This window comes from Giraffa tippelskirchi, chromosome 11, assembly GCF_054371585.1.
Source record: "Giraffa tippelskirchi isolate mGirTip1 chromosome 11, T2T-mGirTip1v1.2.pri, whole genome shotgun sequence".
Taxonomy (NCBI): Eukaryota; Metazoa; Chordata; class Mammalia; order Artiodactyla; family Giraffidae; genus Giraffa; species Giraffa tippelskirchi.
The window spans coordinates 99,146,621-99,170,009 of record NC_137285.1 but is presented as its reverse complement, the minus strand read 5'-3'; the positions used below and the strand labels follow the sequence as shown (position 1 = coordinate 99,170,009).

The following is a 23,389-nucleotide window of genomic DNA, read 5'->3' as shown; positions in this document are numbered from 1 at the left end:
CGGCCTGAATGCTGCTGTTTTCGAGGGGCTTGGGCTCTAATGCTTTTTGCTTTCTCCATCCATGTCTCTGTCCAGCTTTGAGGACCTGAGATCCAGCTCTCTGTGTCTTGGTACCTGGGTGTAGATGACAACTTAGCTGTGTAGTTGGAGTTTCAGTTGGGCTCCACTTGGAGAAATGCAACCGCTTTACCCTCAGTGGGGCAGGCAGTTGGACTCTGACCCTGCTTAGAAGGCATCTGGGCCTGCCCAGTACCTGGACCCCTCTCCAGGGCCTCAGGGGTAAGGCACCTACTCCATACCCAGCCTTGCATCCCCCTCTATCACCCTACTGCACTCCTTTTGCTTGGGGATGTCCCACTCCTACTTCAGATTCCTGTTCTCTTCCCGTGGGATCCTGCCTCGGTGGAGACTCTGACTTTGGGACAACCCCCAGATGGAAGCCCTGAAGGGCCAAGAGTCCTTCCAGCCATGGCAGCTCCTCCCTGCACCCTCCCAGCCTCCTCCCTGCACCCTCCCAGCCTCCTCTCAGCCTCCTCCCAGCCGGCAGCTCCCAGCCTTAGTCACAGCCCTCCTGAGGCTCTCAACTCCTCCCACCTCCCACTCCTTTCATTAACTTCATTGAAGCTAATAATCCTGCCAGCAATTCCGTTGTCTCTTCTTAATTCCAATTTCCTTTTGTCTCTAGGGGCAAATCAGCAGAGTGTAATGGTGAAGTGGTAGGCACATTCTCCCAGTATTAATTAGAGGAACATTAACAATGTGAAATAAACACGCCTTCAGCATCAGGGGGCTGCCCCTGGCTCTCCTCACCCCCTTACCTCTCCCCTTGCTTCCTCCCCTCCTGAGCTCAAGGCAGATCTAGAAGAGTCTCCCAGGGTTGGAAACCTGCCAGTTGTCCCACCTCCACTCTCTCCCTCACCCCCTTATCAAATCAGTCACCATGTCACATAGGTTTACCTCCCGAATATGCCTCAAATCCTTCCAGAGCTCCTCTCTGCCTCCACCATGGGCCACTGCTGTAGTCCATGCTGAAACTGAGCCGCCCCCCGCCCCCTGGCCCCATGGGGCTCCTGGGCAGGGAAGCCTTTCTATGTCCCCTGTTTCTTGTTTGTAGGGCATAGGTTCCAGCATCCATGACCTTCCCTGAGTTCCAAAGGGCAGGTTCAAACAGTTGCTAATTAGGGAAGGGAGGGAATGCAGAGATAAGAAGTCATCAAGAGACCATCAAGAAAGGAGACTGCAGACTTGGGGCAGGGTCCTTTTCCACCTCAAGGGATACACAAAACAATATCTTTGAGTTCTTCTGTAGAACTAACCACCCTCCCCCTCCCCCCCAACCCAAATGGAAGATGGACTGCTTGATGAAGCACCCTTCATTCCAGAGAGAAGGTCATAGTCTGATAACCTTGAGAACCACAAAAGCTCACCTGAGCCCAGATTAAAGGAGTGAAGGTCCTGAACACACCCTGATCCCTATGACCAACCCCACTCCTGAACCAGGGCTATAAAGCTTCTCACCAAATCACTCCCACCACCCTGACCTCCACTGGTACACTCAATTTTTGTGGGCACAAGCCTGCTGTGGTCCCCTTTGCCTGGTAAAGCAATAAAGCTGTTCATTTCTATTTCACCCAAAACTCTGTCTCTAAGAGCTGATTTGGCACTGCTGCACAGAGGCCAAATTTTCAGCACCAACACCACCATCGGCTCCCACCCAGGTAATGGTGACAGCCTCCTATCTGGCCTTGCTTTCTCCTGGCTTGGCCTCATCAAATCCTTTCTCCATCCTACAACCAGATGCAACACAGGCTGTTCCTTCCTGGGTACCCATCCTGAGGGGGCACCCTGCAGCCATCCCCCAAACCCTCTCCTTGTCACCTGCTGAGCTCCTGCTCCCCTTCCCATTTCTTGAGCATCTTTTCTTCCAGGAAGCTTTCTCTGCCCTATAGGACTGGGCTGTGTTCACACAGTGGTGTGGGCTGATCCCCACCATCCCATTGGTTCTGCTGGATGACAACCGCCTGGGGCTGATCTGGCTTTCCCACCAGCCCGCATTCCAGGGAAGGAAGACTTTTGGAAAGGGAGGTGGGGTTGGTGGCGATGACGATGATTCAGGCCCTCTAGCTTGGAGTTTTGAATTGAGAAATAAGTGTAAGAGTCAGTTAGGCTCTTATTAATTACTAGGCATTTTATTATTGCTAATAAAACTATTCTAGAGAAATTTAAAAAATTTCTCTTTTTGAAGAGAGTGATATGGCCCAGAGACAAATGAGCTTTCTACCCTTCCTTCCTGGGTAGAGACCACCTTCCTGTCAGAGCGGCACAGCAGGACAACCATGGGCCTCGATGCAGAGCAGCTGACTGGGAAGATCTTAGTAAAAGGAGGAAGGAAGAGTGTTCCTGCCCAGCAGCAGCACCCCCAAAGGAGCAGCAGAAATGGACGGTCACGTATCTGTTTGACCCTTTTCCAGTCTCAACAATCCTAGACACTGCTTCTTCTGAAGGTGAAATAAGTTAAGGGGGCAAACAGCGGTTTCTGGCCAATGTTAAAATGTAAAGTGAGGCATATTAAAAATTGTAAGAGTTTATGTAGGCAAACACTGATTAGAATCGGGCAGTGCCCAACTGGAAGTGGTTAGGAGCTCCACTGGCATAAACTGGGGCAAAACTTCTACATAGAAGAGGCAGGAGCAAAGCAAGGAAATGATTTGATAGGCTCGTAGCTTAAGTATTGCATTGTTTAGGAAAGCCTAGGTGGCTGTTTGTGATTGGTTGGTTATCCTTAGGATTCCCAGGTGGCGCTAGTGGTTAAGAACCTGCCTGCCAATGCAGGAGATGTGAGAGACGCAGTTTCCACCCCTGGGCTGGGAAGATCTGCTGCCTATTCCTCCCTGTTGCCACTTTCCCTGAACTGGAAGTACAGCTTGGCTGCCTGCACTTCTCTCTTCTCCTTTCCCCGCTGCTCCCAGAGGCCCTTCATCCCAGCAGTCCTTAGAGCAGTGCACTCAGGGGATGATGGAGAATGAAATCTGAAAAGGCTGCATACTGTACGATTCCAACTACACGACACTCAAGGAAAGGCAAACGTATGGAGACAGTAAACAGTTCAATGGTTCCCAGGGGTTGGGGACTGGGAGAGATGAGTAAGTGGAGCACAGAGGATTTTTTGGACAACTGCTCTATAAGATACTATAACGGTGGATGCACGTCATTTTGTGCTGTGCTATGCTAAGTTGCTGCATTTGTGTCTGACTCTTTGCAACCCTATAAACTGCAGCCCGCCAGGCTCCTCTGTCCATGGGATTCTCCAGGCAAGAATACTGGAGTGGGTGGCCTTGCCCTCCTCCAAGGAATTTTCCTGACCCAGGGATCGAATCCATGTCTCTTATGTCTCCTGCATTGGCACGTGGGTCCTTTACCTTTAGTGCTATCTGTCCAAATCCATAGAATATGCAACACCCAGAGTGAGCCCTAATGAGAACTGTGGACTTTTGGTGATTATGGTACGTCAGTGTAGGTTCATCCTTGTTAACTAAGGTACCATTCTGATGACTGATGTTGATAATAGGCAGGCTATGCGTGAGTGGGGGCAAGGGTTATATTAGAAAAATATCTATACCTTCCCCTCAGTTTTGCTGTGAGCCTAAAACTGCTCTGAAAAATAAAGTTTGCCTTTTTTTTTTAATAGCCTCAAATTCTTAGATGCTCTTTCCATTGAGAAGTAGTCTCCCTGCCTTGAATCTGGGTTGGATTTTTGATGGCTTTGGCTCATAGAATACAGAGGAAGTGATGCTTCTGAGGCTTCTGAGACTAGGTCATAAAAGGGCTTGCACCTGGTTCTCATGCAACATTCACTCTCTGGATGCTCTCTCTGGGAACCCAGCTAACATGCTTCAGGAAGTCCAAGCCAGATGGACCCAGGCAGGAACCTGGTTGGTGGGCCCAGCTGAGCCCAGCTTCATGTCATCCCAGCCCAAGTATCAGACATGAGAGAAGAAGCATCAGATGATTTAACCTTTGCTGTTTGAATTTCTCAGATAGGGCCCTAGACATCACAGAGCAGAGATAAGCCATTTATGCTGTTCTCCACCCTAATTCCTATCTATAGAATCTGTGAGCATAGAAAATAATTTTGTCTTATTCTACCTAGTTTGGAGTGGTTTGTTACATAGCAACAGATACCCAGGACATCATGCCAGACCAAAAGTTTATGAGAACTCACTTTCTCAGACTCTCCCAATATTAAGTTTCTATTTCCTTGCAGGCAGACAAACAAGGCGTAGGCTGCTGGCGAGTAGGCACAAGTTGGTTGGTACATCGATCGCCAGGCTTGTATGTGATGTCCAGGACACTTTACCCTTTCTTCCTGCCACTCACTTGGCTAAACAGGGAAGTAGACAGTGACATTAATCACCTGTTAGCCTCTATCCCCCCTCCTGTCTGAAGGGAGCTGCTCACAGGTCTGGGAGCTCAGCTGTGAGCCGCGTGAGGAGGACTTTGGTCTCCAGGGCTGAATCAATATCTGCCTCAGAGACAGCTCTTAGGGGCTATTAGTATGTCATTTACAAAATGACTGTATTGACCACAGGAGAAGGATAATTGCCAGAGACAAATGCCCACTTTGACACATAGCTCTCTCTAGGGCCCTGGAAGGGCTACTGAGCTTCTTGCATGGGTGTGGAGGTGATGTGTCTGGCTGTGGGGAGGGGCTGGTATACAGCAGTCCGGGACTGGATGGGGGAATGCCAAAAGGTGCCTGTGTGTGTGTGTGTATGTGTGTGTGTGTGTGTGTGTGAAAGAGAGAGAGAGAGAGATTGGGCTCTGAGCTGCTAGGCCATCCCACCTCTAAGTCTTGTGTGGGCATCAGATGAAGCTGTGAAATATGGACAAGGTCAGGGCTGCTTTGGGATGCTGGCTTTTTTCCTTTGCCTCTTTTTCCTGGGTCCTGGGGATGATGGAGAGGCTTCCTTCCCAGTTCCTTTCTTTAACCATCTCCTCCAGGAGCTGAGTAATATGAAAATGAATGGTCAGTGCTGACCACAAGCACCAGGGAATGTGAAGGAGGAAGATAACTGATCTCATTTGTACAAGAGTACAATCTGGGAGACCAGTTAGGTCACCAGTTAGGCTGTGGTTGCGTAGTGCATTTTCAAAATAAAGTACAAATGGGAGCATATCGCAGAGCTGTTCTGCCCCATTTTGGTTGTTTTTTTTTTCTTTTTTCATTTTACATTAAGTCTTGTGGACTGTTCTATGTTGGCACATACAGAGGTCCCTCATTTTTTAATGAGCATATATAGCATTTTATTTTATAGATATACTACCATTGATTCAATTAGCTTCCTGTTGATGGATATTTAGACAAGCATTTCTCACACTTTAAAGTGCATGTGAACCAGTCATCTGGTGATCATGTGGAAGTGTAGATTCTGAATCCATAGGTTTAAGATGGGACCCTAGAGTCTATGTATTTGACAAGCTCCTGGGTGGTGCTGATGCTTCTGTTGCATTGACCACCCTTTGCACAGAGAGGATTCAGACAGTATTCAATATTTTATCATTATAAACAATAGGCAATAAATATTATTTTTTAAAAAATATTTATTTAATTATTTATTTTTGGCTGCACTGGGTCTTCATTGCTGTGCGCGGGCTTTCTCTTGTTGTGGCAAACGGGGGCTACTCTTCATTGAGGTGTGTGGGCTTCTCATTACAGTGGCTTCTCTTGTGGAGAACAGACTCTAGGGCATGCTGGCTTCAGTAGTTGCAGCACACGGGCTTGGCTGCCCCATGGCATGTGGGATCCTTCCGGACCAGGGATCGAGCCTATGTCCCTTTGCATTGGCAAGTGGGTTCTTAACCACTGGACCACCAGGGAAATCCTGCAATAAATATTTTCCTAGGTGCCTTTCATAATGTGCAATTCTATCTGTAGGATAAATGGATAGAAATAGAATTTCTGGACCAAACATATGGATGTGGCATGGTGATATGTTAGATTTTGCAAGTTGCCCTTCATAGGATATCCACTCTGACAGCCTGCAGGAGTTGCCCCTACACCTTTGCCAGTAGGAAGTATTATTACACAAATGTGCTTCCATTTCTCATTCATGTCTTTAGTTTTTATTTTATCAATTTAGATGTTATATTATTAGTGTGTAGATGGTGACTCAGTGGCAAAGAATCTGCCTGCAATGCAGCAGACGTGGGTTCGATTTCTGGGTTGGGATCTCCTGGAGGAGGAAATGGCAACCCACTCCAGTATCCTTGTCTGGGACACTCCACGGACAGAGGAGCCTCGTGAGCTACAGTCCAGGGTGTCACAGAGAGTTGGACACGCCCGAGTACGCAGGTACCCGCATTTAGGACTGTTAGAACTTTATGGTGAATTGTGCCCTTTTTTGTTTTAGCACTTTGTCCTTCATCCCAACTTCAAATCTGCATGTGTCTGCTGTATGTCTGCTCTCGCTCTCTTGTACATTCCTGTGTATTTTTAAGATTTTTCAAACTTAATTTATCAATTAGTTCACTTGCATGTGCATATTAAAATGTTATATATTATGTATAATCTTCATTTAGAAGCACCGTTTCCTCCACCCTCATTATCTCATGAAATCATTTTGTTCAGACTCTTCACATGCATTTTTAAGATTATGGTTCTCTTCTCCATCATTAGAGATAATGTTCTCAGTCATTTATCCCAATTTTCCAGAGCACATCATTTTCTCCTCCTTCTGAAAGTTGACACACCACAATTTTTGTATCTATGTGTGCCAATGTCACTGACAAAGTTATTCCGAGCTATTTGCTCTTTAATAGTCATTTGTTTTATCTGTTTGGCCTGTGGGTGTCTATTTATGAATTCTGCAGTGGAGCTATTTACTGTTTTCTTTTCCCCTTTCATTTATGTTTTTTTACAAAATCCCATTGAAATAGATGCAAATGCACAGATAGAGATGTCAAATGTTCTATGAAGCTTATATTTTAAAATATTGAGAGAAAAATTTCTCAGTCCTTTGCATCCACAGCTTCTGCACTCAGACAAGGCAACTGCTTTAAACTCTTTTGACTTTCTTGGCATTTTCTCTATATTTCTAAGTAACACACATATTACTATTTTTTTTAATGTTGTAAAGTTTTAGATACTATTGACTTCCTATGACAGAAGAGGTGGCTCTAACCCTTTCACTCTGATTGTCCCCATTTCCCCCTCAATTCTTTTAATATGGCTATAGCACAATTTTTTTGACTAAATAAATAATGTACATTGTATTGTGGTTATATGACTGTTATTTAGAGTTGAGGCCCGTGGTGAATCATGTTAAGTTTCCTTTTTGCACAACATTCTATTTCTTTTGCAGTTCCTATTCAGCTTTTTCTTTGTGGCCATTCCTCTGTATGGATCGTTAATTGACTCTCAGCTCTCTGAACAGAAGTATAATTCTCATCTTAGTATTCACAGCTTCAGTAAGAGCCCCTCCTGGAGGCCCCTGGCCTCTCGTTTCTCATCCCAATTGGTTCCTCTCTTAGCCCCCTTCACCACCCCTTGGGGACTCCCTCTGTGCTCTCCTGTGTCTGGGTCCTCTACTTTCTGGTTTTCTCCTTGTTTACTGTCATTTTGGTGGAACCATCTTTTAATAATTTGCAGAGAAAAGATGCATGGGGGATCAAATTTTGGAGGATTTTCAGCTCTGAGAATGTTCTTACTCTACCTTTTATCTCTCCATAGCTAAATGATAGTTTCACTAGATACGGAATCCTGGGATGGATGTAATTTTCCCTTAGAATCTGCAGGGCCTTTGTCTCCTAGCTTCCAGTATTGATGAGAACTGTTTTGATACTGGATCCTTTGGAGGTGACCCCAACTTGCCTGCTTCCCTTCCCACCAGCACATCACCTCTCTGGATGCCTCTCAATCACCTCTTAATCCTGGTGTTCCCAGGTTTCCTGCGAGTGTGCTTAGAAATCCATTGTGCATTATGTTGGGCTCTTGATGATAGGGCTCTTCAGTATGGAAACACCACCTTCAAATCTAGGAAATTAGCTTGCACAATGTTACATTTAAAAAATCCCTTCCTTTTGTTGTCTCTTTTCCTTTTCCAAAACTTGTTTCATGATTATTGGACATTTGACCTCCAGGGGGAAAAAAATCCTTAAATATTTTTTCTTTCCTGTTTTTAAGCTCTTTAACTTTTTTTTTCTTCTTTCTTCTAAGGCTTCTATTGATTTTTTAGTTCATGCTATTTGATGTTTTCTGGTTTCCTCAATCCTTCTCCCACCCCAATATACATTTTTTGGGGGGAGGGCATCCTGTTCTAATTTCCATGGAGGCAATATCTTCTTCTTCTTTTTTTTTAATCTCTTTGAGGATATTAACTATAATATATGCTCCCTACCTTAATTCATTTTTTGTTTAAAGTTGTTTTTCTATTTGTTTCATGTCTGCGTTTCATATTTGGAGACTGTCTGATATGTGTTGATCTTTGGATAACTCTTAATGTTTAAGAGTGAAGCATTACAACGTGACTTGGAAGTTCTGGTACATGGGCCCGATTGCCCAGAGGTGGGTTTCACTGGGGGCTTACTGGGCAGGGACCAGTTTGAGCCACTGAGGACTCTCCATCCTCCTGCCGTGACATCCTCTTTTCTCTTGACCAGTTTCTACAGCGGGGAATCTGCCCGTCTCCTGAGCTAGGTGGTGGGGTAGGAGTGGGGAAACACATTTAGATGCCCCCGCTCCTGGGAGCTAAGTGGCGAAGAAGGGTCAGGGAAACGGGTGGGTGATTGGGGGGGGTCTCATCACTTGTAGATCTTCAGCTGGGCCATACACAGTGTGGCATCCCCACTTTCAGAGTGCCTGTTCAGAACCTAGACCTCCTCCCTATCTGCCTGTCATGGTGGGGGAAGCTACTGCTGCTTACACAGACTTAGGGATAGTCCCGCTGTTTTTAGCCACAGCCACACGCTGCGGTGAAGGTCCTCGGCACCTCTCCCCTCTGAGTCTTCCTGGACTCCGTGCACTAAAGCAATTGCTTCTGTGTCTTCACTTCACTGCCCTCCATGCTGGAGGTTTGGACCCGGCTCTTGTGAGTCTGCTAAGTTTCTTCATGCCTCTGCTTTTTTCTCCCCCGCCCAAGAATTCTAAACTTCTGTTTGCATCTGCTCTGATCTCCACCCTGTTGTCTTTGTTGTGGTTTTATGATCTGTTCTCTTTTATGTGGTTTTCATCCTGTGGCTGTCACAATTTTAGCCACAACAAGAAAGAAACAGAGATAAATGTTGGATTGACCCAAAAGTTCCTTTGGGTTTTTCCATAAGCTCTTAAGGGCCAATCCAAAAGGTTTGTAACTCCATGTGTAGCTGGAACCAGTCTGTCCTCTCATTTCTACTTTTTCTGAATCCTTTTGTTTTAGGATGTCTTAGAGTAATCATTCCACATAACAAATCTGTTCTTGTGTGTGTATGTGTTAGGTCGCTTCTGTCACGTCCAACTCTTTGCAACCCTATAGACTGTAGCCCACCCACAGGGCTCTTCTGTCTGTGGGATTCTCCAGGCAAGAATCCTGGAGTGGGTTGCCATGCCTTTCTCCAGGGGATCTTCCCATTCCAGGGATCAAACCTGCATCTCTTATGTCTCCTGCATTGGCAGAGGGTTTTTTTACCACTAGCGCCACCTGAGAAGCCCTAAACCTGTTCTTACCTTTCTTTAATTTAAAATCAAGGTACCCGATGTTTTCCAGGAGGACAGCCCAAAGTCTTTGACACGGCTTGAAGGCCTGCCTGTTCTGTCTCCAGCCTTACCTCCAGGACCTCACTTCACTAATGTGCTGTTCCCTCTGCCTGCATGCTTGTCCCTCAACCGCCCTTCCCTGGTTAGTGTCCGTGGCCCTTCAGTGCTCATCTCAAATCTCCCTTCTTCACAGAAGCCTCTCTTGCTTCTAGCTAGGTCAGGCTCCCTGTTATACCCCCTAGAAGCCCTCTGTACCAAAGTTTAAATGCCCAAGGACTTGCTGGATTTCTGTGCTCTTCACTAAGCTGCAAGCTTATAGCTTTAGTGGTGAGTTTAGCTGGGAGGTGGGGGTTGAGGGTGGGGGAGCAGGTAGAGCTAGGTTCTGTGAGGCCAGGAATTGCCTGTGTCTTTTTCAATATTGTATCCCCATGGCCAAGCATAGTATGTGCACCAAAAGGCTGCTCAGGGTACAGCTGTTGGATGGATGAATGAATGAATGAGAGGGTACCTGGGCCTTAGAGATGGCCTGACTCAGCATCTGTTCGTTACAGCTCTACCACAGGTGCTTGCGTTTTCGTGTCTAATGTTAATCGCAGTCTTCCGAGGTGGTTTCTGTCAGTATCGTCTTATAGAGGGAGACGTTGGGGTTCAGAGAGTGAAGGTAACTTGCCTAACAACACACAGCTAAGCGATAGAGCTGAGATTAGCACTCATGTCCATCTGCCTCTAAAGCCAATCGGTTTCTTCGCTTTGTATGCCCTGGATGATGACATGTGGCTCACGTTGCCAGAAGTCAGGGGAGTGAGCGGGTGAGTCAGCCTGTGCTATTGTAACAGCCCCTAAACCTCGCAGCTTACAACACGTACTGGTGGTCCTTATGGATCTGCGGGGTGGCTGTGTTTCTTTCAGGCCTGGCTATGCTTGGCTCTGGGTGGACGGTCAAGTTTAGGTCAGCTCCTGCTTCTCCTTCTAGGACTGTGCACAAGAAGCCTCCATGCTCTGTGGCATTTTGTTCTCATGGTAGAGAGAAGAAGCTCAAGAGGGCTGCCGTAAATATACAGACCTTCTAGAAACTTTGGACCCATGTGCCGCATCCACTCACACTCCACTGGTCAAAGCAAGTTGGCAAAGCCCAACATCCAAGGTGCGGGAGGTGTCTCCTTCCATGGGGGTGGGGGCTTTAGAGAATGAACATTTGCTGAACAATAGTACAACCTTGCACAGTGATAGAGGAAATGACCTCCATGGACAATGACGACTTTGGAACCCATCTCCTAGGGGCTTCCAGCCCGATAGTGATGCCCCTTGAGAAGATCTTTCACAGCAGTCCACAGGTTAAGCCCCCACCATGTCTAAATGCATCTTGTCCTTGCAGGCACCCAAACCTCACTGGTGAGGAGGGAGGGAATGTTAGAGTGGGCATCTGTTTTGGTTGGTTGGTGCTCATGCAGTTATGAAATATACGTGTAAATGTAAGTGACGTATTTAAGCCTTTTTCTGACCTGGCCCCTCACCCTCTTCTCCAGGACTGGATGCTTCTGTAAACAGGATCTGTTTTGTCCACTGAGAACTCCAAAGGGGAAAAAAGCACGAAATAAAAGCAGTAGAGTTCAGTTAAACATGGGGAAGGACTTCCTGTCTGTCTAGGTCTCAGATTAAAAAGGAAAGTTCCTTTATTAATTTCATAAACATTTTTTAGATACCTTACAATGCTGGGCAATTGAAATGCTGGAGGGAAGTGGGGTGGGGCGGGTGATGTAATACTGCACAGCCCCTGGTTGGGTTTTTGAGAAGTCTGCTTTCTGTCTGAGCAAATGTTGCAGTTGATGAAGCCCTTAGGGGCCTTGCAGGTCAACCCTTCAGACAGCCCCTCTGCCATTTCTGAACAGCCAGTCCTGCAGGACACAGTGCCCAGCGTCCTGCTCTACAGTCCATCCCCAGGACCCCACATTAGCCCACCATCATGGGCTTAGTGGAGGGGCAGAGCTGGGGATGAATTTCTGAGCAAGTGCTCGTTACTGCCTTCAGAAGACAGAAAATCAGTTTTGAGGGTAAACCCCTAGATGGTGAGCAGACAGATGGTTGGTGGCTGCTCTGGAGTTGACATTGTCTGTCCCTGGTTGAGCATCTGTGGGTCGGCCTCCCTGGGGCCCGGAGGAGGCCTGGACTCTGAGCCCCTGTGCAGAGGCTGGACTCACCGCCCGCCCCACTGACCCCCGGCCTGGGAGCTGAGAGGTGGGGCGGGGGAGGGGGACCAGCCGACTGTGTGGCAGGTTTAATCACACCAGGGTGTGTGAGGGAGCCCGTGTTCCTTCTCTCTGCTTAATCCAAACCATATTAAACACAAGCCTCTCTCGGGGCGTCTGTTAATAATAAGTGGCTGATGCTGCTGCCTCGAGTGGGGGGATTTGCTAGTCTTTCATTCATTCCTCCTCTGCCTTATCCCCCCTCCCCTGCTCCCGCGCCTGTGGATGGCAGGAGGAGGAAACAGAAAGCTGGTGAATGTGCGTTAAAATGGATGATTAAAATCAGGATCTGGCTTATGAGGAGCTCCTTGCCTGGGTGTCTCTATGACCCTGAACCTGGTTCCTGGGCTTCCCAGGGAGGAGGAGGGGTTTGCGGGCCCGGTGAGAGGTTCTTGGTGGGAGACTGGGAGAATCCAGCGTGCCAGGGCCCTGGGTCTCAGTACAGGCACAGCTCTGGAGACGGTGGCCCCGCTCTGCTCTGTCAGTTGTGCTGGTTGAGCTTAGATGGGTCCCATCACCTCTGGACCTGGATTTTCTTTGCTGCATATCGGGTCTGTTCTCAGAGGCAGTAATGAGGATGAGGAGAGGGAAGCGCTGGGAAAGCACTTTGAGAACCAGGAACAGCAGGGAACAGGTGTTGGGTGTGCTGAGGATCATTATTGTGCCAGCCCTGCTCCTCTGGAGATGAAGGGAGTGGGCACTGGGAGGGGGACCCCCCTCCTCCTTTCCACATGGTGCTGGGCTAATGTGGGGCCCTGAGGACAGACTGGAGGTGAGCAGGACACTGGGCCCCATGTCCTGCAGGAGCGGCTGTTCAGTGATGACGCTCCATGTGGGTGCAGAGCCCTGGGCTGTCTGTCTGCGGGCCTCTCCAGGCAGAGAACATTAGTAAAACCTCCGCGTGGTGCCAGCTCTCTGCAGGGCCCTTGATGAGGTTAATGAGGCTACATCTCTGGGCCAGGAATGCAAATAGGCCATGCAAGGAGCCGGGTCTGTGCTCTCAGGCCAGGTGAGGACATCTCCCAGTCATGTGTGACCCCAGGGATGGAGCTGTCAATTGCCGCAGCCTCAGCCATGCTGGACTGGGCTTCTGAGCCATCTGCCACCTAATGCCCTTGCTCAGATGGAATTTGAGACCTGGCCCCTCCCACTCTTACCCCAAGCAAGGGGTCCTTCCTTTCTGGCACCTTGTTTTTTCTGCTCTGGACACGCGGAAGATGTGGATGTCTTGTGACTCCTCCACTTCTTAAACCCCACCCCTCCTCTCAGCATCCCCGAAGTTTTGAATTCAGGGTGAGGAGGACTAGAGAGGTCGGGCAGTTCAGCCCCTGTGCCCCAGGCCTCCCCAGGTCACCCGGCTCCTGTCATCAGCTTGGAAACCAGGTTGAGCTGTTGAGAGGCTGGGTTTGGGAAAAGGAGAAATTCAACAGCTCCAGAATAGAAACACCTCATTCAAGTGGGTTAGACTCCAGCCCTGACATTTAATTAGCATCTTTTTCAGCTCCCACACTTGAAGATTACCTGTTATTTCTTTTTTTTTTTACTCACAGTACACAGTAAGCCAGGAGCATTTTCCCGAGCTCCCGAAACTCTCATCAGATGTCAGTCACGTTGGAGGCATGATAAATGCCCCTGCTCTCCTGCTGCGGATGGTGGCTCCGGGAGTCAGGAGCTTCCTGGCAGGGGGTGAGGAGACGTCCCCACACAAGCTCCCAGGTATTAATCTGTCCACCTCCGGCCCCACCACCCTGAACACGTTGCCTCTCCGCGTCAGCAGGGGCAGCTAATGAACTCCTAGACCACTTGGCTTTTGGCTTTGACTGCGGAAGGACAGAGCCTATTGCAGCCCTGCCGACCTGGGCTGTGCAGGGGTGGGGGTGGGGGTGGGGGTAGGGGGGCGGGATGCTGGGAGAGCAGTGGTGAAGTAGACAGTGTGGGCGCAGCTGGAGGGATGCCCCCAGCCCCGCACACAGACTCTCCCACACATGCAATGACAATAAGGAACACGAAGGGGGTGGGGTGTAAAACCAGGGCCTGGGCTAGTCTGGGAGGTTAGAGAGTCAGGTCTAGGCAGAGACCATGATGGATGATGAGGTAGAGAATCTGGCCTGTGCTAAAACCCCGAGGCAGGAGGGAGCTGGGAGCTTCTGACGGATGGAACTGAGCGTTTCTCACATTCATTCCTTTCTCTCTTGCCATGGTCCTGCCTCAGGTCGGGTCATAGCATTGGTGGATGCTTTTTTTCCTTCTGTTTATATTATTTTATTTAATTTTGTATTTTAAAGCACATGCATTTGCTTCTTATTGAATCTCTTGGCTCCTTCCCTCAACCCCTTTCACCTCCTGTACTGGTTGCCACCACGTTAATTTGGAGAAAACATAGCTTTGGTCAGGGTGCATGTGTGCTCAGTCGTGTGACTCTTTGCAACAGGCTCCTCTGTCCATAGGGTTTTCTCTCAAGAGCACTGGAATGTGTTGCTATTTCCTTCTCCAGGGGATCTTCTGGACCCAGGGATTGATCCAGCATCTCTGGCATTGGCAGGTGGATTCTTTACCTCTGTGCCACCTGAGAAGCCCAGCTTTGATGATAATACCCACTTGTCCAGAAGCAGCTGGTGTCTCCCACCGAACTATGTAAGGCCTTGCGCACTCTGGTCCCTACTGCTCCTTCGTTTCCCATCGCTTGCCTGTTTGTGGTCTCAGTTCAGCCACATGGGCCCCTGACTCTCCTGCAAACACATCCTGTGCTCTCCTGCTCCCGTCTACGCTCTTGTCTGCAGGGCCCCCTTGCATTCCTATGAAGGCCGGTAAGCACCCTGCCCAAGCTTCAAGCTCCTTCCCAGGAAGCTGTTTGACACCAGCACCGTGACTCTACCTGCATGTGCTCACCTGGGGCCCTGGCCCTGCGCAGTGGTCGTAAGGACGTGCCCAGGAGTGGCCTGGGTGGGAGGCTGGGGGAATGCAGCTGAGGCCCAATGGCAGGCCTTCCGCAGGGAGGTCTAAGAAGGCTGGCTTATTAATTTTGCCTGAAGATCATCACTCCATCTTGAACTGCCTCCCCCACCTCTTGAGTGAGGGACAGTATTGCTCTTGCTTTGCTGAGCTGAGTGAGTGCCTGGAGGCCCTAGTGCTCATCAAGGTTCCACGTTTGCTGCTTTATTCCTGACTGGCCAGAAGGGAAGGGGTATATGTGCAATGTGAAGTTCTGGGAAGCACATGGGCTCGGGTTTGGAGACACCTGAGTTCAAATCCAGCTCTGCTGTGTTGACTCTCAGGCATGTGATCTGATCTTTCTATTCCCTGGAGACAATAAGGCTCCCTTGTAAGTATATTGTGGGATAAATAAGATCATGTGATGGGCTAGAGGGCTTCCCATGTGGTGCTAGTGGTAAAGAACCTGCTTACCAATGTGGGAGATATAAGAGACGCAGGTTCGATCCATAGAATGGGAAGATCCCCTGGAGAAGGGAATGGCAACCCACTCCAGTATTCTGGCCTGGAGAATTCCATGGGCAGAGGAGCCTGGTGAGCTACAGTCCATGGGGTCACAAAGAGTCAGACATGACTGAAGTGACTTAGCACACAAGCATGCATGACGGACCAGAAGCATAGCAGTTACTCATTTTAGGACCTGCCAAGAGAGTGCTTACATTCCTCTCTGAAATAAGCCTTAAGTTGATTATTTTAATCACATTGGGATAGAAGTCAGGGGCCTAAGAAATAAAGGCCCGGCATTCAAAGTCTTTTTTTCCCCAACTCCCTTACTCTCCCTCCAAGATAGTCAAGCGGTATTTTGGCATTGCCTATGCTGTTACTGCTCTGCTGAAGGCCGGGTTATGTTACATGTGACCCTGGATCCCAGATCCTCAGCTGCTCCAGCTCACTTTCTGATGGGCTGTGCCCACCACCCACAGCTGTCCTCTGAGGGTCCACCTTGGGGAGGAGGGACACTTTGTCCCTTCATTTATACATCTAGGGTAGGACTGTGGGCACCGGGTAACATCCCTCACTAGGGTTTGTAAAGTTTCTGAGAAAAGTCTCTTTTTCTTCAGAAATTAGTCTTGCTATTTGAAGTTCTGAAATCAGACAGGCCTGCATGCACATTTTGACCCTACAGTTGATCAACTGTGAAATGCTGGGCAAGTTGGGCTTCCCTAGTGGCTCAGATGGTAAAGAATCTGCCTGCAATGCAGGAGACCCGGGCTCGATCCCTGGGTCAGAAGCATCCCTTGGAGAAGGGAATGTCCACCCCACTCCACAGGGTGCTTCCAACAGAGGGATGAGCCAGTGCAAAGTCTCTGAGCAGGGATGGGCCTTGGGGATCTAGAAGGCAACAAGGAGCCTATAGGGCAGGAGCAGAGGGAGGGAAATGGAAGTCAGGGGAGCACAGGAGACCACAGAGCGCCGGGGGTGGGTGCAGACTCCGTGGGGCGCTGCAAGCCATTGTAAGGGTTTGGCTCTTTGTCCTAGAGGCATCGGGGCCATTTGGAGGGCTTTGGGCAGAAAGGTGACATGATCTGACTGACATTTTCACAGTGCTCTGCTGAGACTATTCTCTGCAGGGACATAGGAGGAAACAGTGATGCTTATTAGAAGCATCTACAATGACTCAAGTGAAAGAGTCTGGAGACTTGGAAGGAGTGGGGAGTGGAACTGGTGAGAGAGGTTGGATTCTGGATGTAATTTGAAGCTAGAACTCCCCAGGACTTCTCAATAGGTTTGAACTGGGAAGTGAATAAGGGATATTGAGGGGGACACCAAAGTGTTTGGCCAGAGCAATCGGAAGAATAGGACGTGGAAGGCTGTGGGTCTGAAGTAGGTCTATGGGGTGAGATTGTTGTACAGTCACTCAGTCTTGTCTGACTCTTTGCAACCCCATGGACTGTAGCATGTCAGGCCTTCCTGTCCTTCACCATCTCCCGGAACTTGCTCAAACTCATGTCCATTGAGTCAGTGATGCCATCCAACCATCTCATCTTCTGTCATCCCCTTCTCTTCCTGCCTTCAATCTTTCCCAGCATCAGGGTCTTTTCTAATGAGTTTGCTCTTTGCATCAGGTGGCCAAAGTACTGGAGTTTCAGCTTCAGCATCAGTCCTTCCAATGAATATTCAGGATGGATTTCCTTTAGGATTGACTGTTTGATCTCCTTGCAGTCCAAGGGACTATCAAGAGTATTCTCCAACATCACAGTTCAAAAGCATCAAAAACATGGGAGTTCTGTTTTGGACACATCACCTTTGAGAAGCCTGGTAGACACTCAAGTAGAAATGTTAGGAGACCGTATGCAACGGGAGTCTGGAGCTCAGAAGAAGGAGCTGAGCTGGAGACATAAATGGGGAGACATAGCATGGAGATGGGATTTAAAGCTGAGAGGATGAGAGAGATGCCCAAGGGATTCAGTGTGGACCCCTGGAGTCTCCAGCCAAAATTTAAGAGCAAATAAGTATTAGAGTTTGGGATTAACAGATACACACTACTGTATTTAAAATAGGTGAGCAACAAGGATTTTTTTAGCACAGAAAACTATATTCAGTATCTTATAATAACCTACAGTGGAAAATAATCTGAAAAAAATACACACACATGCATACACACACACACACACATATAAATCACTTTGCTATACACCTAAAATAATCACAACGTTGTAATTCAACTATACTTCAATAACAAAGCAAAAAACTACCAAAAAATAAGTAAATAAGTAACAGATATCACAATGTTTTATTCTCTGAATATCAAATTTCCTCTTTGTTCTTCTGGATGAATACCATGACCTTCTCTCTTTTCAGATCATCTCTCTATCTACCTGTCTACCTATCTATCTGTCTGTCTGTCCATATATCTATCCATCTATTATCTCTGAATCTTCTTTCAGAGATATTCTTTGTATCTTAAGATTCTGATTTGCTTTAAAACATAGACTTAAATCTCATTTCAAATACATGTATTTGCCTTGTTTACTATCACTCCAGATGAAAAAAATGTATACTAGCAATCTTTTGAAGTTTGTCTACATAGAATACAAGACTGGTCTCCCCTGTCCAGCCCCAGACAATCCCTGGAAAAATGCACCTGGGGGGAACTGTAGGAAGTTCCCACGGATGAAAGAGATCTCATGCAACTGAGGGCCACAGGACTGAGGCTGCGACTCTGACTTCAAGTGAAGTTAAAATCTTACTCGTTTCATTCTGCATGCAGATCTTCAGTAAATTATAAAAAGCAAAAATAAACTAAAATCAACAACAAGAAGAAAAAAACATTTACATTCTGAGTCTGAAATCTTATTTCCACAACAGTTAGTGACTATGGGAGCCCATCCCAGTCTTTGGGTTTCTCTTGCCACTCTGCCCTCACCCTCTGTCTCCCTGGGGACACCCTGGGGAGATGTCACCTGATTCTTCTGTATGCAAAAACCTGGGCTTAGGGTAAAATGTGATTTAGGAAGTTACATTCCCTGAAAGGGAACATGTTCTTCAGAAAGGATTGCAGTCTTTACCAGGTACCGGGCTGTCAGGGGGTGTCGTGGCTTAGAGTTTAATGAGTAAATTTAAATGTTGGATGGAAATTGGGCTTACTATTAATCCTAGCTTCAAAGAGCAAAGAGCAGAGGAGATAGTTAAACAATCACGAGGCTGTTTTTCTGAGTAGGCAAGCCTATTACCAACACACAGACATAATGCGATAGCTTTTTGATGGCTTCTGCCAAGCCACATGGAAGTAAAAACATAATGGTTTAAAGAGAAAGGAGTTCTTCTCCATGTGGTCTGGGGTAGATTATCAGTATCTATGCAGTGATCCACAATCCTCTGGCTGGACCAGACAGTGAGTGGCCTCAGGTAGGAGCCACGTGAATCCTTGATAGACAGATCGGGAGGGGCTGCCGCTGCTCAGTTCCCACTTGCCTGCAAGAATCCCACCCATCAGACTGTGTTTGGCTTCCGGAGGTGTCAAATTCTATTAGCAGGGGACAGCAATATTTCCATACCTGCCCTCCTAATCACCATCCTCCTGCGTGTGGATTAATTAAAATGCACATGCAAGTACATTAGCTACAAACACAGCATCCCTCTTTACATGCAAATGCAATCAATTGATACCAAGATGATTTACTTAATGGCAAAAGAAAAGGAAGTCTCTATAATGTGACTTTTGCAGTGAAAACTTAAGCTCATGCGCTTCATGTGTAGGCTAATATTATGTGGGAGTCTGACAGAACACGCATTCTGTTAAGCTCCTCAGCAAACAATCACTCTCACACCCAGGGCATTTCCCCTAGGAAGCCCTCCTGGTTAATGTACTATATCCGCTCAGCTCCCTTCCTCCCTTCCTCAGCATGCATGGCCCAGGGCAGGCAGAGCTTGGTCCCCGTTTTGCATTTGCTTACACTGTGCTCTGAGAGAGCTTTCCTTACAAGCTTGAGGCTAGGAAAGCACTGTACACTCCTCTTGTCTGTTCATACTTAGGTGATTGGATGTTCCAAACCAGAAGGATTTCTGAGCTCACCTCATAACAGCTCCTCATTTTCTGTTGCAGAAGCTGAGACCCTGAATGGAGAGATGAGTTGTCCAAAGTGACACTGATATTGGTTAGCGGTAGAGCAGGACCTAGAGTTATGCTATCCCTGAGAAAGTGCCCAGAGACCAGCGAGGTGGTCCCTCAGGGATCCTTCCCCTAGTCATCACTTAACAGTGATCACTATGTCACTATGGACTCTGTCCTGTGAGCCTCTTTCTTGAGAGATGCTTGATCTTGACTCACAGATTAAAGAGTGAAAAAGTGAAAGTGTTAGTTGCTAAGTTATGTCTTTGTGACCCCATGGACTGTGGCCCACCAGGCTCCTCTGTCCATAGAATTCTCCAGGCAAGAGCACTGGAGTGTTGCCATTCCCTTTTCCAGAGGATCTTCCTGATCTAGGGATTGAACCCATCTTCTGCACTGCAGGCAGATTCTTTACCATCTGAGACACCAGGGAAGCCCAGCTCAGTTGCTATTTGCCAAATGAGGGCTGGAGAGTTCCAGAGCCTAGAAAAGGCATAGCTCCTGCCCTAAGGGATCCTACAATGGAAATTGCTAACCTTTGTTTGTTTGTTTATAAGAATCCTTTCAGGGACTTCCCTCATAGTCCACTGCTTCAGAATCCACCTTGCAATGCAGGAGACACAGGTTCAATCCTGGTTGGGAAACTAAGATTCCACGTGCCATCGGGTAACAAAGCCTGTGCTGAAACTAAGACCTGACACAGCCAAATAAATGAACAAATATTAAAAATAAAGAAACTCTTACCTCAGAAAAAAATTTAGATCTTTTCTTCACACAGTTGAAATCATGTGAAAGTATATAATAACTGAAGATAAAAATAACAGTACTGAAAATCTAGTACATACCTCTCAAAAACAGCCTATATATGTGGTAACATTTTTTCTACCCTAAGCAATGCTTGGTGTGCTTTTGGATTTGTGCCCTCCTCAGTGACTCTACTGTTCCCAGAAGGGCATGGTTTAGAGTTACTAGGGAAGTGATCTTTTGTCTTGGAGTCTGTAGTTCTTGGAATGGAGCCTGTTGTGTGGTTTTTACAGAGGCTGAGGCAGGTGGTGACCTTCAAAGCTGTCTTCCTTCCAGTAATCCTGAAGCAAGGCGAGACCTGAGTGGACCAGAGACTGGAGAGATGCAGGGAAAGGAGAGGTCTAAAACATCAAGTCGTTTCTCAGAAGGACGTGGGTCTGAGGCCCAAAGCTTAAGGAGGCAAGGGACTAATAATCATCATAAGGGCTTTCCTAATAGCTCTGTTGGTAAAGAATTTGCCTGCAATGCAGGAGACCCTGCTTCGATTCCTGGGTCAGGAAGATCTGCTGGAGAAGGGATAGGCTATCCACTCCAGTATTCTTGGGCTTCCCTGTTTGCTCAGCTGGTAAAGAATCACCTGCAATGCAGGAGACCTGGGTTCCATCCCTGAGTTGGGAAGACCCCCTGGAGAAGGGAAAGGCTACCCACTCCAGTATTCTGGGCCTGGAGAATTCCATGGACTGTATAATTCGTGGGATCACAAAGATAATAATTGTAAGCTACCATTTATTAATGAACTACTAAGTTGCAGAAACTGTGCAAAAGGAGATCAGATAGATACGGATATGGATATGGTTATAGACGTATCTTCCCTACATAAGACCCAGGGCTCATGTTCACCAGTTCCTGCATTGAGTCATGCTTTAGGAAGCAAAGTCTAGTGGCTCAGAGTAATTAAACAGGAAGTCCAATCTTTACTGGCGTCTCTCAAAGAGCATTAAAATGATTGAATTCAAGCCTCATAATAAAATCTCTCAGTTTCCTTTCTATCTGGAATTCCCTGTATCTGCAGCCTAGTGTAGAAGCTCTCACTTGCTGAATACTCTAAAATGTTTCATTACTTAAGTGTCCTTGCTGCTGTTTCCTCCTCTCTTACCTCTCCTCTGCCTGGGATCTTTCCCAGGCAGAGAGTTCTAATCATCAGTTTTAGATTCTCCTCTGCTAGGCAGTTACTCTGGCTGCTGCGGGACTCATATGTATTCAATTGGCTGCAGACCAGAAGAGTGGCTGTGCTTCCAGGGGATGTTGCTAGGTCAAGCGGGAAGTGTGGGACTAGGCTCTGTTTCTTTTGCAGTCCATAAGGTTAGCCTAGGCTGGTTTACACGGCAGTGAGATGCGGAGGGTGAAAGAAGTATAGGATTAGAACTAACACCATGCTGCTTCTGTCATTTTCTGTTGGTCAGCTCAGATTCCACTTCTGGATGGGAATAGCTACAGTCATATTACAATAAGGCTCAGGGAAGGGTGGAGAAGCATGGCAATCTCTGCGGTCTGCTGTATTGGACTGATAAGGACTTGCTCCTGAACCAAACTTTTTTTTTTCCTTTTGCTGTGAACCTGGGCCCCAGGGATGAAAGCATAGGGTCTTAACCACTAGACCGCCAGGGACTACCCTCCTGAACCAAACTTTAGACAGTCTCTTTGGAGCCCTCTTTTTAACTCTTCCCTGTCCTTGGCTAGGTTCTTGGCCTTCTGAGTCCAGTTTTAGCAAAAATCCTCCTCCTGAGTTTTTAACCCTTGATATTCAGTCCAGTTCCTCATTCTGCTACCCTTGATAACTAACCAAGTTGCTCTCAGTAGTTTTCCATCTTCTCGCTCACCCTGTTGTTTGGCGATCAATCTCCAGTAGCCCCTGTTGTTTTCAAGGTTGAGTTCCATCCCTTCCCTCTACTGCAGTAGTCTTGAATGAAGTCTTCCCAGCAATGTTTGAGATTTGTCCAGTACAATTTCCCTTTAGCAGGACCACTGAGGTCTTAAGTGTGCTCTTCAGCACCCCCACAGACCCTCTGACCGACCTGAACTCACTCCAGGTATTACTAGTGCTTTGGAGGTTAAAGTTGCCTTTTGGGGAAAACAGACTAAGGCAATTTGCTGTGTGGAGCATCCTAAGTAACTTGTGTTGAAATCCCAGAGGTCTACTTGTGATCTCAAACAAAAAGATTGTTCCCTTGACTTCTCTTTGGCTGAAGTGTCTCATCTTAAAAATGAGGATAATAATGTCTACCTAGCAGGGTTGTGAAGCTTAAATAAAATAGCTGTGAAAGCTTCTAGCTCACAAGCAGTCAGTCAATTTGGTTTTCTTATCCTACAGACAAATCTCAGTGATTAGGATTAACCAGGACAAAGACCAGTCTGAATGAACAAAAACTCTAACTGTATAATTCCCCTCTCAAAAGTAGTTGTATTCTCTCAACCACAGAGTAACCACATGAAATATTCCCTGCCAGTGGGTGCTCCTTACAGGTAGGTCTGCAAGAATAAATAGCATCACAGCAGTGGTTGTAAATGGAGATTCTAATTGGTTTCTTCTGTTTTTGATCTTGCGTGCATCTTATTGTCTATCTCAACTACACAGTAGGCTTTTTAACACGTTTAATGAAAATGGGAGTATTGGTGCAATTCCTTTCCCAAGGATAATACTAATAACTGCAATAATACCAGCTGCCATTCACCGAGGGCTTACTAGATTCCTAGTTCTTTACATAGATTTCTTCATTTAATGCTTAACTTCAGAGATAAGAATTATCCACCTTTAACTTGGCCTCAAAAAGTGAAGTGACCTTCTAAGGTCTGTAAATGAAGCCTCGTGGAGCTGGATGCTAACCCAGGCACCTATTTGACTTTAGACACTTCTCCTGGGTGGTTCTAGGGAACCTTTCAGTGGGACTCTTATCTGAACTCACAGGGTGGCTAACTAGGGGCCCCAAACGAAATGAGACTCATGGTCATGGCTAGAGATGGTCAGGCCTGCTCATAGCCTCTTGGTGCACAGAAGAGATGTGGATCTTGCCATTAAGGGAGGGCATCAGCATAAGGGGAGGGTCCCTAGACTTGCCCTCTGGGGTC

At 47.2% G+C, this 23,389-nt stretch overlaps 1 long non-coding RNA gene across 1 annotated transcript; it reads left to right on the top strand.

Annotated features, from left to right (window-relative positions):
- The first annotated feature begins 2,812 nt into the window (after positions 1-2,812).
- On the top strand, positions 2,813-15,250 carry LOC145525153 (uncharacterized). Its single transcript, XR_014068039.1, has 5 exons — positions 2,813-3,143; positions 9,741-9,872; positions 10,704-10,874; positions 13,527-13,662; positions 14,471-15,250. It is a non-coding gene; the product is annotated as an uncharacterized LOC145525153 (long non-coding RNA).
- Positions 15,251-23,389: the final 8,139 nt, after the last annotated feature.